The following is a 15,320-nucleotide window of genomic DNA, read 5'->3' as shown; positions in this document are numbered from 1 at the left end:
AAATAGTTTCAAAAATGATTTTCATCATTAATATGCAAACCGTTCATCTCTCAACAAAGGTTAACTTCAGTTCTTTGATATTTCACAATATTTAGGAAAAAATGACGATATATCAATATATATTTTTAGAACAAAGGCTCCTACAGAAAATGACAATGCAGTTTGAAATGAGCGGTCGATGCCAGGACCAGATACAGAAAGCTGGCTTACGCTACCTGCTGGTAAAAGGGGACAGAGGAATCGAGGAGGTTAGAGGAAAATTTCTATTTTAACCGCCGATTCGCCCACCACAATCCGTGGGTGGAAAGTACATGTGTCAAAAGTGGAGATAAGAGTTAAGCTTGCTGCTTTCATCTGGATTTTAACATCTTTCGCAAGTATCGTTCTCTAATAAAAGGAATGACAATCAGTGATTCTTCCATTTGCAGATTAAACTTAACAATTTATTTGCCAATGACAATGCATTGGCAATTTTTTGCCAGTAACTACTGCTAATTTAATTATTTGCTAAAGCAGTGCATTTTAATTATTTGCTAGAGCTTTTGCCTCCCGCTAAAATAGCTCTAGCAGATAATTAAATTACATTCCTAAAGCAGTGTAATTCAATTATTTGCTAGTAAGCTAGCGTGCGAGTATTCAAATGAAGTAGAAAGAAGTAGTATTTAGGGGAAGGCTTTGAAAGGTTATTTTAGACAGTAAGAGACTAAGACAGTGTGTCTTATTCTCCACCCCACATGCACTCTCACTCGCTTCGAGACCAAAAAAGGAATTTTTCATCGCAAGGCCCGCAATAGGAATACCTTAGGTTACTGGGAATTACTGCCTATCGCAGTAGAAACCCAGTATAACCACCTATATATCGAGGTGATTTTAGAGCTGTTATGCCTGCTTGAAAGCCACTTTGCTGAGCGATTAGATTTTTGTGGCGTTGCGTGCTTCTAGCCATTAAGCTTGTTTACGCCAACTTTTACGAGTCAGAGCCTTCCTCCCCGTTAAATTATCCTGTGAGAGTTGTTAGGCTAAACTTACTATATTTATTTCCAAGTTCATCGTTACCTGTTTGAGTTAAGCCAGAAGTATTGGCTTCTGTGCACGCCCAGGTAGGGCCATCTGTAACCTTATAAAGAATCAATAAAGGGTTCTTTACACCTTTTTTTTTTTTTTTTTTTTTTTTTTTTTTTTGATTTCATTTGACTTGAGGATAATTGTTCATACAGTCTTCTAGGTTTCGCTAGTTTATGCTTCCCAAGTCTACGAGACGTTAGAACACATTCGACTGCCTATCACCAGTAGACCTAATTATCATTGACCTCCTATTAAACTTCATCGACTCCCAGGTGTCAATACCGACCCGTTGGAAGCCGCTGTTCTAGTAAGAGTCTCTAGCTGTCCAATAAAAGTATATTTTGGTTCAGTTTGGAAAGAATAGGATCTCCAGATATCCGTATCGGTAGTTTATTCGAATATTTCAAAACGTTATTCAATAATTAGATCTCTCTATTTCTGTATTTTCGGAGGGAAGGGCTAGGCGAAATACTTATTTAAGTAAAGAATAATAAAGGAAATTTATTTTTATTTCAACAGCGATCATACAGTTTTAAAAAATTAATACTATAAACTCTCTGTTTCGCTTATTTCAACACATTCCCCCCCCCCGTTTGCACTGAGTCAGGTTTTTGCCAACGGTCAGTCACTTTTCATTGGCTCTTTCCAAGTGACGTATTTCCCCCTTTCTACGTCATCCTGCCAGTTGGTAAGCAGTATGCATTCTCGGGGTTGCCCCCCCCTTTTCGAGTTTCATCGTTTGCCGAAGAAGACGGCACGTCTCCAGGTCTGGTTTTTAACAATATATTTTTTCTCTTAAAAATTTCTTGGTCTTGGCAAGACCCTTGCTTCAATTCTTCTATTTTATTATCATTTCAGTATTAAATTAAAATTAATTTTCGGTACTTTTACAAAGTATTAACTCTTTAAGCTAGCAGGTCCACCCATAAGATCTTGTATATTTTCACTAATAGCACATCGCTATTTATTTTATTCTGTACATCGGCATTTCCATTCCATTATTTATTTATTATCCTTATTACACCTTAATGTCTTTCTTCAAGCGGACGCGTCGGGAAATTGGAACAGAGAATTGAGACTCAAGATTCTGACAAAGTTTATTTAATTCATTAAAAAGTTATCAATTGTCTGTTTCGGCGAAACGCGTGATGGAGTTAGCTTAGTTCGAAATTCATTAAAAAATATTTCCCCTGACGTGCCTTAATGAAGTTCGAATTGGGCTAATCTGCCATTTACCACTTCTTAATTTTTATTTTTAACTCGAATAATTAGTTAATACTTTTACTAATGTTTTAAATATACCTTAATTAGATTAGAATATTGCTTACTATTAGTATTGATTTTTACTTGTAAATAATCAAATGTTATTTTTTTCTCTTATAACACATTTCATTGCTACTTATTTTGCTTATGTTAAAGTTTTTACGGAACCACAGTATTTCAGCGGCTTTTTAGCATTCGTACTAGAATTTTTCTTTTAATTTTGCAGCACAAAATGCGCAAAGTATTTGACCACATAGGTCTTTTATCGTTTGGTTCTTTCTACTTTACTTTAAATTATTTCTCTCTCTCTCTCTCTCTATATATATATATATCTGATATAAAAAATAAAAATCAATAACTGACTTTGAAAACTACAGATTGGAGACTACCACCTCAAAAAAGAATTTACTAAGAAACATTTTAAAAGTAGTTTAAAAAATTTTAAAAAGTTTTCAGGAAATTGATCATCAAATTACATATGAAATATCCGTATTATTTTTCATTCAGTCTTTTAAATACCGGCGCAAAAGTAACAAGTAATATTATTTAAAATTATTAAAATCCCGTTTATTTTTAAAAATAATTCGAAATTATGATTGTTTTGAATATGAAATGTATATTCCTGTTCCCGCTTTGCAACAAAATTCTTGCCTATGAGTAAAAGGAAGCAGTGGTAGAAACATGCGAATAAAGTTCTTTTTTTTATCTTCTAAATATAACAGTAAGTTTCTTGTCAGTGTAGCAAAGTAAACCAATTGAAAACAATCTATCTATCTATATATATATAATTTTCAAAGAAATACGAGGAGAAAAACTTTACAAATTAAGGAATTTCAAAATTTATTTTAAAAGGACTTAAAAAGTCAAATCATTCGCTAGTTTTGGCGGAAAATGAAAATAAATTCACTTTTTAGTCATGGCCGCAAAAACTGCTGCGTAGCTGACTGGAAATGCGTAGACCGCAGGGTATGACCGGATGGAATTTTGGAAGAAGCTTGACCAGCTTGGTAGTTACACATAATTTATTTTTGCATGACGAATTGCTTAGCATATAGCTCCTTAACTGGTTAGGGATGCTAACGCGCCCCACGGTTTTATATACGCAATTACGTCCTAAGTAATGTAGAATAGCTACCAGAGACTAAGAGACACATTTCCAGTAGGAAGGCGAAAAAATATAAAGAGGCTGATTACTGCGATACTGCAGTATTATTCCGGGGCTCTACTGGCTAAGCTGTACTGTCTCTTGAAGGAAGTCGTGAATGATGAAAAGAAAGAGCTACTTTGCCTCTATAAGCAGCTAGAATCGTCCCTCATCTGGTGTCATCCACAGCACTAGAAGAAAATCTAGGTAGGTGGCGAGGGAGATGAGTGTTTCCCATTGTGAAAGTAGCGTCAACTTCTAGGTAACCGTGTCCAATCCGGGCAACACAAGAGAAAGGGAAATATACAGTATTTAAAAATTTACAATCATGAAGCGCAATAGGCAGTGCGGATACGTGTAAGTGAGGAGGGAAACCGCATGTCGGAGGATGTGTAGTTACTTGCAGTTCTATTTATAAGCTCGGAAATTCTGAATAGCGAGTGGGCAAAAGTTTACAACAATGCAGATATTGAAGGGAAAAGGCGACGTCAGGGAGGCATGCGTTGAAGGAGGTTGTGTGTTAATTAGAAATTTAAATGTCTATTGCCAATTAAGTGTCTTTCAAATTTTATATTTTGCATACACGCACATACAGACATGAAATATATATATTTACTTGTAATAATTTTGTGCATTTTTAAAGCAATTTAAATCTGCCATATTTAGCTTTTGATTGAAATAATATCTATATTTTTACCTAAAAATTCATATTTGTAATTACGCTTCAATTACGTCGGAGCCCACCAGAGCCCTAAAGTAAAAGGCCTGAGCACTTCTTTTATTTAAATAAACCAACCATAATTTCAGAAAAAAAAAAAAAAAAAAAAAAATCTTTTCATGTCGAAAATTTTATTTTTAGTAATAAAATGAAATTAAAAGTCGATTCTAAATGCATTCTAAATTCATAATTCTTCTGAATGCATATCTTTCTTTTCATGAGAAACAAACCCTTAAACGGAGGTTGAGCCTTTTATGGAAAGAAAAGTCATCACCCACGCGACAAACATGGCCCTCACCCACATAGTTTATTCTCCAGGAAGTGCAATGATTTTATGTCAGCGGATAAATTTTTCGTTTGCTAGTGGTTTCTCTCGTTAGAGAGCAACTTCAGGCTTTTTGGAACAATGTAACCAAATACGGGGGTCGAAAATTGTAACTTTGTTCTCAACTAACTCTAGGATTCAGAGTAAATTTGTTCTATTACATACTGCTTGACAACTAGAATTATATCGACAGGAGATTGTGATCAGAGAGTGTTGGACTCTTCACTCTTTGTTTTCCCACTAACACATTCTCCGTTAAAATTTCCTCTATATTCTATTACTGTTTATAGCATTCGCTCCATTCTCTTAGTGGTACTTTAACCGTTTTAACGTTTTTCATTGATGTACTGGAAAAAGAATGGACTCTGTTTCTATCATCCCTTGAAGTAGTACATACTGTATATTCAGAGCTTAAATTAAACCAGAGACTGGTGTAGCAATTTCTTAGTTTTTGGGTGAAACCGTAATTTCTGCTGGAGCCCTAAATAAGTCAAGGCCCAGTATTTTATGTTATTATTTAATTATTAACCACATATTTAATAATTTATTAAATTGTCATTTATCTCTTTACATTTTACTGAATTTTAATTATGACTATTTAATTATTTTAATAATAAATGATTTTATTTATTTATTTAATCTTATTCCTCTATCCTGACAGTTTTTTACAGGGCTCCAGGTTTTCTGTTTTTAGAAATTAAATCCTACATTTAATGCTCACTTATAAGACACTACGATAATTAACAAAAGATAATTTTGAACAACATTTTATTATCTATCTCAGGTATGAAGTTTTCTTTTTTTATCCCAAACGAGCATCCGTCCAGATGGGCTATTAGTCTTGAAACGACATTTTGCGTCATTTCACTATTAACGGTGAATCACTTTTTAAATTGTTGCCATCAAATATTATCGCCCTGTATTATATTTAAAGAAATTAAATAATGAAATATCTACGTGAGTTTCTCGCAGTGTTAAAAAACGACGGTGCCTAGAGCCATCAAATTTTGAATAACGTAATCCTCCACCCGAACGTGGGCAACTGGAGACCTGAATTTTGAATTTGTTTTACTGTCTATTTCATATCAAAGGATATTTTATTAACAAACTCAACGATTTTAAATAGAGCAGCGGCAACACTGTACGAAAAAAAAAAAAAAATCTCCAGTGCGCGAGACTGTCTATAGGAAATTCTAAAATATGCTGTTTGTAAATATTTTCTCTGTTTTGAAATATTTCTGTTGAATTGAATTTTATGTGGTTAAGTGCGAAGAACATGATATTTAATAAATAAAGGTAAGACACAAAACGTTAGCAAAATAGCCCCTTTGGGCGTTATATAAAATCTGAAAGCTTTCAGATTTTTATTTTTTTTAACATCTATGTTAGTGTTTGCATAAAAATTTAAAATCCAACTCTAACAAAAAACTTTTGTACAGATACAGTGGCTCCCAAAAGTGTTCGTACACTTATGATTTTCATTGAAATAGGGCTCTATCCATTGATTAAAAGTAAACTTTCTGAATGAGATTTTAATAATAAGATCTATAATCTATTCGTAACAAAATTACATGAAATATTTTTAAAATATAGCGGAACTTTATTTTTAAGAAATTAATAATAAAAAAATGACAAACATTTTTCTCTCAAAAGTCTTCGTACACTTCAAAAAAATCTTGACATATAAGTAATTATTTTCATTTTTTGTTAAATTAATATTAGTAGGATATCCTTTAGCATCTACAACAGCTTTTAAACGTCTGGGAATAGATTTTACTAGTTTTTTTTTTTTTTTTTTTTTTTCGTAATTTCTGTATCAATGTTCAGCCATTCTTTCTTCCATCATGGCTGCTTTGAGTTCGCTTTCCGTTTTGATGTCGTGTTTTCGTAAACCTCCAGCTCTTTGCAAATATGTTCTATGGGGTTTAAATCTGGCGATTGAGGTGGTGTTTTTAAAACCTGTGGACAATTATAGAGACACTACAGGTGAACGTTGAGAGCCGTATACTTAGGATCGTTATCATGATTAAAAATAAAGTTGTTTAAAATACCCAAATTTTGGGCTGATAATTTTAAATTGTCTCTTAAAATATTTAAATAAAGAGAATGATTCATTATACCATCAATAAATACCAAATTACCTAGTCCTGATGCTGTCATGCCCCCCCCCACACACACACACAAGAACATCTCCACAGCCATGCTTAACTGTTCCAACTAAGTTCTTAGAATGAAGTTCTTCATTTTTTTTTCCTCCATACAATTATTCGACCATCGGAACCAAAAATCTTAAATTGGCTTTCGTCAGCAAATAGAACATTATTCCAGTACGCTTCGGGTGTATTTATCATTGATTTTGCAAATGAAAGGCCTAAGCTCTCTGTTTTTCTCACTAACAAAAATTTTTTTACGGGCAGCACGCTCATGTAATCCAGGTTCTCTGAGAACTCGTCGAACAGTTTAAGGTGAAATTTAAGTAGAAAACTTTGCATTAAATTCTGCAGAAACTTTTACAGCACTCAAACGTGATTTTTTTTACAAATTTTCTAATAATAAATCGCTCATTACGTTTAGTCAACTTTCTCGGTCGACCTTTCTTACCTTGTTTTCAATCCGATTTTTTTCTTTAAAGCGTTTTATCACATACTGCACTGTAGAATGGGATAAATTAACTAATTTAGCGATATTTCGAATTGATTTACCACTACTATGGTGAAAAATTATCAATTTTCGAATGCTGTTTGTAATTTCTGTACGACTGCGACCCATTTTTCAATAATAAATGGAATATTATGAAGTAAACAATAAAAAATTAAAGCAAACGATTTTTTAAATGCCACCACAATGAAAAATTAAAAAAGCGGCAAACGATAATTCTAACTTTGATTTTATCCAAAAATATTTCAGTGTACGAAGACTTTTGTGAGATAAAATGTTTATCATTTTTTGATTATTAATTTCTTAAAAATAAAGTTTCGCTATATTTTAAAAATATTTCGTGTAATTTTGTTACGAATAGATTTAGATCTTATTATTAAAATCTTATTCAGAAAGTTTACTTTTAATTAAAGGTTAGAGCCCTATTTCAATGAAAATCATAAATGTACGAACACTTTTGGGAGCCACTGTATGTAAGATTATATTAACAGTCCTCAAACGCATCTTAGTTTCATTTAAATTTTACTTACTTTTAATGGATGACAACTCTAAATATTATTTTTGTGAATCTGAAACAAGAAATGAAACTTACCTTAACTGGCCTGAATTTCAGCAAAGTTTGGTCAATACCATTTAGAATCTCTGAATCTTTGCACTTGCTACTTAGTTTTCTTGTTTTAATGTTATAAACGGGCAAAAGTAAATATTTTTCATAATAAAAAAATTTTTTTGCCCTTTTTTATTACTTACAGAGAGTATATGTGCACAAGTAAATATTTTTCATAATGACAAAAATGTTTTTGTCCTTTTTTATTACTTACAGAGGGTGTCTACACATTTCTAGAGTAACTTAGATAAAGATTTAAAAAAAAAAGAGTTGTTTGGCAGTTGTTTTGGAATAAACATGTCTGACAAAAGCTTACTATTTGAAATGAGAAATATCGTCTGCTACTTCTAAATTTATTCTTCTTTCAAAATATCGCATATAAACAAGCTGTGGATTAAAAGATATTCTTTAGCGCTTTCCTAAGAGAAATAATTCTATTCCATAAATCAAAAACTTTGTAAAATGTATGGAATTAAAGTTTCTAAGTGTAAAATAAGCAACATTTTTAATCTGAAAGGGAAAAGTCATCAAGCATTTCTTCTACAAGTGTTAAGTCGTTGGTAATAACAGAAAATCCTCTGACTCAGAAATCAATTGCAAAGTCTTTAAATACATCTGTAACAGCAATAAGTAAAATAATTATGCAAGATTTATGATACAGTTTCTCACAAAAGTGATGGGACACTTGTACTTTATAAAAGGAAACTGCAATAAAATAAATTTAAAAAATATGTAAAATTTTTTGTAGGTGTGTTTCATACTTAAATTTAGTAACAATTATTACATAACATACATTTTCTCAAAATATTAAAATATTAATTTAATAAAAATACAATTGTTTAGAACGGAGCAGAAAATGGCTTACTTAAGTGATGGGACACTTACTTTTCCATCAAATATTTATCCAAAAATTTTACTTTTTAAAAGGTTTTTTAATATTTTGTTGGATTTCTTTTTACTTTTAAAACATGATTTAATCTTCTTGGGATGGATTCGACTAACTTTTTTGTGATTTCTGGAGTGATTTTACCCCATTCTTCTTGAAGCACCGATTTTAATTGCTGTTTTGAAGAAATGGTGTGTTTGCGAATTCTTGATTCCAATTCTTGCCAAATATTTTCTATGGGATTTAATTGTGGAGATTGTGGGGGTGTTTTTATTATTTCAGGACAGTTATACAGCAGCCAGAGTCTAACGTTCAAAGCACTGTGCTTGGGGTCATTGTCCTGGTAGAATTTAAAATCGTTATGAAGGTTCAATTTTCGTGCTGAAGATTTCAAATTTTGATTTAAAATGTCAATATACTTGTATTGAACCATTATACTGTCAATAAAAACGAGATTACCAACTCCAGCGGATGGCATACACCCCCATACCATAACTCCTTCTCCACTATGTTTTACTGTTGGCACCAAGTTCTGTTTGCGAAATTCTTCCCTGGGTTTTCTCCACACCAAGATTCTACCGTCAGAACCAAATATATTAAATTTACTCTCATCAGCAAATATTACTTCATTCCAGTAATCAGAATTCTTATTTATGTTGGATTTTGCGAAAGCCAGTCTGAGTTTTCTATCCTTTTCACTTACGAAGAATTTTTTCCTGGCTGCTCTACCGTGATATCCGCAGATCGAATTACTTTTCTAATAGTCTCAGGATTACCAATTACTCCATATAATGCTTGTAAATCAGCAGCAATTTTAGGAGCACTCATTCTTGGATTTTTTTTTTTTTAATATTTCGAACGATAATTCACTTTATTCCATTGGATAGCTTTGATGGCCGGCCAAATCTTTTATCCTGAAGCATATGATTCTTTTTATATCGTTTAATGATATTGAAAACTGTTGAATAACTGAAGTTAACTGTTTCAGTTGTTTCTCTAATAGATTTTACACGTTCAATATGCAAATTAATAAATAATTTTCAAATTCCAGGCAAAGTTTCTTTTCGTTTAGCATTCATGGCTGCACAGAGCTAAAAAACACAAAAATTCCAAAACAAACTGGAGAGAAATACTGAAGACGATTTTATAAATTATTGGCAATTGCTTTTGAGTAAAAATAAATACCCCAAAAGATATTTTTATTGCTTACTTCAGACGATTTTTGTTGCATAGTACGTAGTGTCTCATCACTTAAGTGAGCCATTTTCTGCTCCTTTCTAAACAATTGTATTTTTATTAAATTAATATTTTAATATTTTGAGAAAATGTATGTTATGTAATAATTGTTACTAAATTTAAGTATGAAACACACCCACAAAAAATTTTACATGTTGTTTAAATTTATTTTATTGCAGTTTCCTTTTGTAAAGCACAAGTGTCCCATCACTTTTTTGAGACACTGTATATGAAAAATCTAAAAAACATAATGTTCACCAGTTTTTACCAGTGCATATGACATCAACGCAAAGCAGTTTGACAATGACATTTGTTTGAAAACTATGAATCATGAGTTAGCCAAATGATTGCAACAAAAGAGGCATACCGAAAACGAAGAGAAAAAATATACAAACCTGGCTCCGTCAATGCAAAGAAAATTAAAATAATAAGTGTGGGAAAGTATTCAATTCAATTCGACCTAGTATTAAAGGCATGTTACACATCCACTCTAGAGAATAGTGGAAGAGGAATGGAAATCAGTGCCCCTGGAAATTTTACGAAAAGTTGTTCTATCATGGAAATCGCAAAACAGATATTTTAGTCCAGAAAAAAAAAAAAAAAAAAAAAAAAGCTATCAGATCGAACATTAAAATTTGAAACGGGTATTAGATCAACATACATATGACAAAAATCAAGAAAGAAACACTTGTTATTTAATATGAAACAAAATGCATAAAACTGATGCCTGCTAGAACATAAGACGCCGTATATCTCCAATAACGATTTTGTATTAAGTTTCAAGCGGAGTCGTATACAATTCAGGTTTAGTCCTTTAAAAATGGGAATTAATGATGTTGCATACAGTTGGCAATAAAAAGGTTCGTATACATTCAAGTTATTTAATCCTTTTAAAATGGGAATTAATGATATTGCATACAATTGGCAATAAAAAGGTTCTTCACGCGTAAGTTTGGTATCTTTAATAGAGCCACACTAAAATAATATCATCCTGTAATTTTTAGCTATTATACTTGTAGGTAAGTAATTCTTATATTTTTAATGGGTATATTTTGCTCATCCACCTAACACTACGTTTACACAGCATGAAAAATCTAGAGATGCATTTTAAGCAAGTAATATAAATTTAATTATTTCTTTTAAGCTTAAATTTTGTTATAATTTCAAACTGCTCACGAGGCAAAAAGATTGCAGAGGTTTCCCCCTGCAGTAGAAGGGAAATAATAGTTGTAGTTTCATCTATCGTTCTTTTCAGTAAAATGGCTGAGGCTCTATTCTTGAAGTCAACTTCGCCACGCAACGACGAATGTGGCTATGATGAGACGAACATCTGGAATGCTAAGATTCTTATTCTTTGTTTCTATCTGCTTCTCAGTTGGAAAAGCTCTGCACCCACAAATAGGTTGAAGGAAATGTAAAATCTTAGAATGGCAGTGTCGCCCTGTTTAGTAATCTCATTGTCTGCTCTTTCACAAAATCCGTAATTCAATAGGACTGAAGATTTTCAAGCTTTTTTACCTCTCATTTCAAATAATTAATTCCATAATTTAAAAAAATAAAATAATAAAAAAAACCGCCTTAGAGTTATGTTCCTGTACAATTTAGAAAAATTCGAAATCATATTATACTGGAGTTAATACATTTTTAGAAAGATTTTAAAAAAGATTGGGGAAAAATATGTAAATGGTTATAAAGTAAAAATTTTTGAAAAGAATATATGCAATGGCTCATATTTGTTTTCAAACACTTGTATTTTTGAAATTTATTTATATAGGTTTTGTAGTAAATATCGAAACTTATGCTTCGAATTTTTTCTAAAATATTATTTTTTTTTATCTCTTTTGAGTTTTGTTTCTTGCAAAAAAAAATATCATCAAAATATTGCTTGTAATAAAATATTTTATTAAAAAATGTTAATTAGTAACTCATATAATAATTCGGCCACTCGAAAGCTTCGTTGTTATATTTTGACAAACATGTTTCTTGTCATAATTTTTTGTTTCAAATAAAAACACATTACTAGAATTATAGTCTGCATTTGGAAATTACTTCTTGTTTAGTAAAATATATTAATAGTTCCATATATGAATATTAAAAGGTCCATATCATGACAAGACGCTATGAATTAATGACAAGCTCCACTATAAATTTAATAATTCATCAGTTTAACTATCTTTGATATTATAAAGCACCTGAAGCTGCAGGAAAATGTTGAAATTGCATTAAAGTCTGGACTATATTCCAAGTTAAAACTAAGGAATCGGACATTTATTCTATGAAAAATCAAACAAGACTGAAACGAACCTGCAGCGGATTTAGAAGAACGTTTGCGATAAAAATTAATCTTGAAGCTGTAAGCACATTCATTAAAGCACATGGATATAAAAGTCGATGAGCAAGAAGACAATTTTCTCGGCAGCAAAAATGAATTAAAATATGCCTGCAATTAAAATATACAGATTTATCATATTGGAACAATATTTGCAGACCGAGTCAAAATTTAATATATATAGGCGCCATAATTGAATTCCAGTGTTCTGAAAGCCGAGTGAAACATTTAATCTGAAAAACCTTTTGCCTGCTTTTAAAGCACGGGGGTAGAGGCATAATGTTTTGAGGATATTTTCCTGCTTCTGGAATGGGAAATTTAGTCAAAGCTCATGAAAAAAATAAATTTAGTTAAAGGATATCCAACGAAATACTAAATATCCCTTTATTTTCAGTTTTCATTAAATATAAACTGTTTATTTAACGTACCCGATTACTTAACATGAATTTATTTTCAGAAATTTTCAATTTAATTTAATTTCTTTTTTAACCAGAAACGGTTTTAATAACATTTTTCAAAATAAGCAGGTTTTTAAAAAATATGATCAGTAATAATGTGAGATAAAAATGAAGTCATTATAACATTTGCTGATATTTAGTAACTAATATTTCAAATAAAATTGAAAAACACATGTCCGAAAAAAAGATATGAGCCATCGTAATTTGAAACAAGAAATATCAATATTCCCGATAAAATTATTCTTGTTCCGCAATTCAAAACAATTGTGAAACGCGTGATATTGAAATTTTGAAATGCAAAATTAACAACATTATTAAATCGAAAAGCTAAAAATTTGCAAGGATTGTGTTTATACGGCAAGAAGCCTTCAAATAACTCGAAATACCAGAAAAAGCACACACTGTTTTTGATGTTTCTGAAGACTGTGTTAACAACTCGACGTACATATCAGTTACAAAGATTTTAAATATATCTGTAGCAACAATAAACCAAGATTTACATTTTAAAAAGTCTGGTGAAAAGAATGTTCACTGCTTTTTGCCTAAACGTGGCTGAAAAAAGATGTTATAGAGATATGTCTGAGTATCATTTGGCAAGAGACAAATAGAAATAAATTATCACATTTAATACATTTTTCCTCTGGAGTCGTGTTTAATTTATTGGCTGAGATCTGTGGCTGCGGGCGTAGCCAAGATTTCTTGAGAAAATTTTCAGTGCAAAATGAGATCAATTATAAGCATAATTATATATGTAAGTAAAAGAAGTCTTACCTTTTTTATTCAGTCTATACTATAATAATAGCTAATGCACAATTTTATTCAAAGTGAACTTTCCTAATTTGCATTCCTGCACATTTAGTGTATTAAATTTCATATTAATAACTGTTCACTGAAAGAATGCATTTAAAAATGGACAATACGCACTGTTCGAGAAATACTCTTCAAACAGAATGAATTTATCTTATTCACAACGAATTTATTAAAATTTTTTCATATATAATTTTTAGTGTTTGTTCACAATAGGTATAATCAGAACATTCACAATATATATTTTGAATCTTACACTCTCAAAATCAAAGGAATGCAGGCATCGAGATAAGAAAATATTAGATTCATTGTAACACTTCCAGTTATTCTCAGCTGAATAATACTCTTGAATTCTCTCAATCTGCAGGTGTTAGTAAACGCATAATTTTCGAAGCTAATTGTAGCTTCATTTTCTCGATATAAAAAGCAATAATATGCCCCGAACATTAATCCGAATATTATTGCGTTATAAGTTTCGCGAAAGTGAAATATATGCCGATTAAAAAAACTTATAAAATGAAAGCACAGCGAGATTTTCTACTAAAATGCAGCAGCATTTATACGCCATACATTTATAATTGCGAAACGAATGCAAAATAAAACATACGCAATGACATGCCCTCTTATGCACAGTTTCAAAGATCCAGAGTCACAAGAACAATAGAAGCTCATTGGCCAATTTTTGAAGCCCCTCCCTCAGTGGCGATACTAATTTGCACTTGTGAATTATGCTGCCGGGCTGGGGTGTTAAGTCGCTATTTCATCTTTGATGAAGTCTTAAAGAATTACACATATATTAAAATTTGATGGCTGTATAAGCCATTGTTTATCCATAATCCAAGGAACATATATGCATACATAAATGCATACAGTTTCTTGATTCCTTAATAAGACATGAAATTAAGTTCCAATATACACTCTATCACAAAAAAAAAAAAAAAAAAAAAAAAAAAAAAAAAAATCGACGTACCAAGTGGAATCATCCGACTGCTTTGAAATTTCGTATGCGTAAATGTTTCGTCGAAATATGCAAATGATTAAAATTTGGTGTCCAATGAATGAATAGTGCGATCTCCAGCGCATCGGAACTGCGCACCCAGCAGATGTACATAAGAAGCTGTTTTTGAACTGTTGTTAAAAAATTCTGCTGTATTACGATTTAGGATAATTCTCAACGACTGAAAAAAATACCTCGCCGAAGGATTCAAGCTCATTACGGGCAACTGTCAGAGTATGAAAGAGTTCGTATCATTGGATTGAAAGAGGCAAGTTAGGCAAATCAGAAAATCGCTCGTCATATGAATCAAAGCAATAAGGAGATTAGATGATGCTGGCAAGAATGGGTGGCAATGGCAGATTTCAGCGTCATGATGATAGCGGTCGACCTAGGGCCACAACATCCCGAACTGTTATGAGACCAACTGCTTTGTCTTACAACAGATCGAGAGGACAGAGATCAGATTATCAGATCAGCTGTCACAGCGCCTGATTCATCGCTATCAATCATTAGACATGCGACCACACACGAGTTCCCGCCATGACCATTCACGGACGGCTGATAGAGCAAAATCTACGCTCGTACAGACCGTTAAGCAACCTGCCACCTACGCCTGCACACTGTCGAGCCAGATTACAGTGGTGCTTGGCTCGACCAGGTTGAAATGATGCTGACTGGGGACGTATAGTCTTTAGCGACAAATCCCGCTTCCAACTGTGACGTGACGATCAGAGGTCCAGAGCAGAGTGCCGATCCTGCATTCACTATTGCACGCCACACAGGCCCTCAACCAGAAGTTATGGTCTCCTCAACCAGGAGTGCCATTT

Source organism: Stegodyphus dumicola, chromosome 9 (genome assembly GCF_044657685.1).
Source record: "Stegodyphus dumicola isolate Sdum_Otavi_A_Nest chromosome 9, ASM4465768v1".
Taxonomy (NCBI): Eukaryota; Metazoa; Arthropoda; class Arachnida; order Araneae; family Eresidae; genus Stegodyphus; species Stegodyphus dumicola.
Note: the sequence above shows the minus strand (reverse complement) of the source record.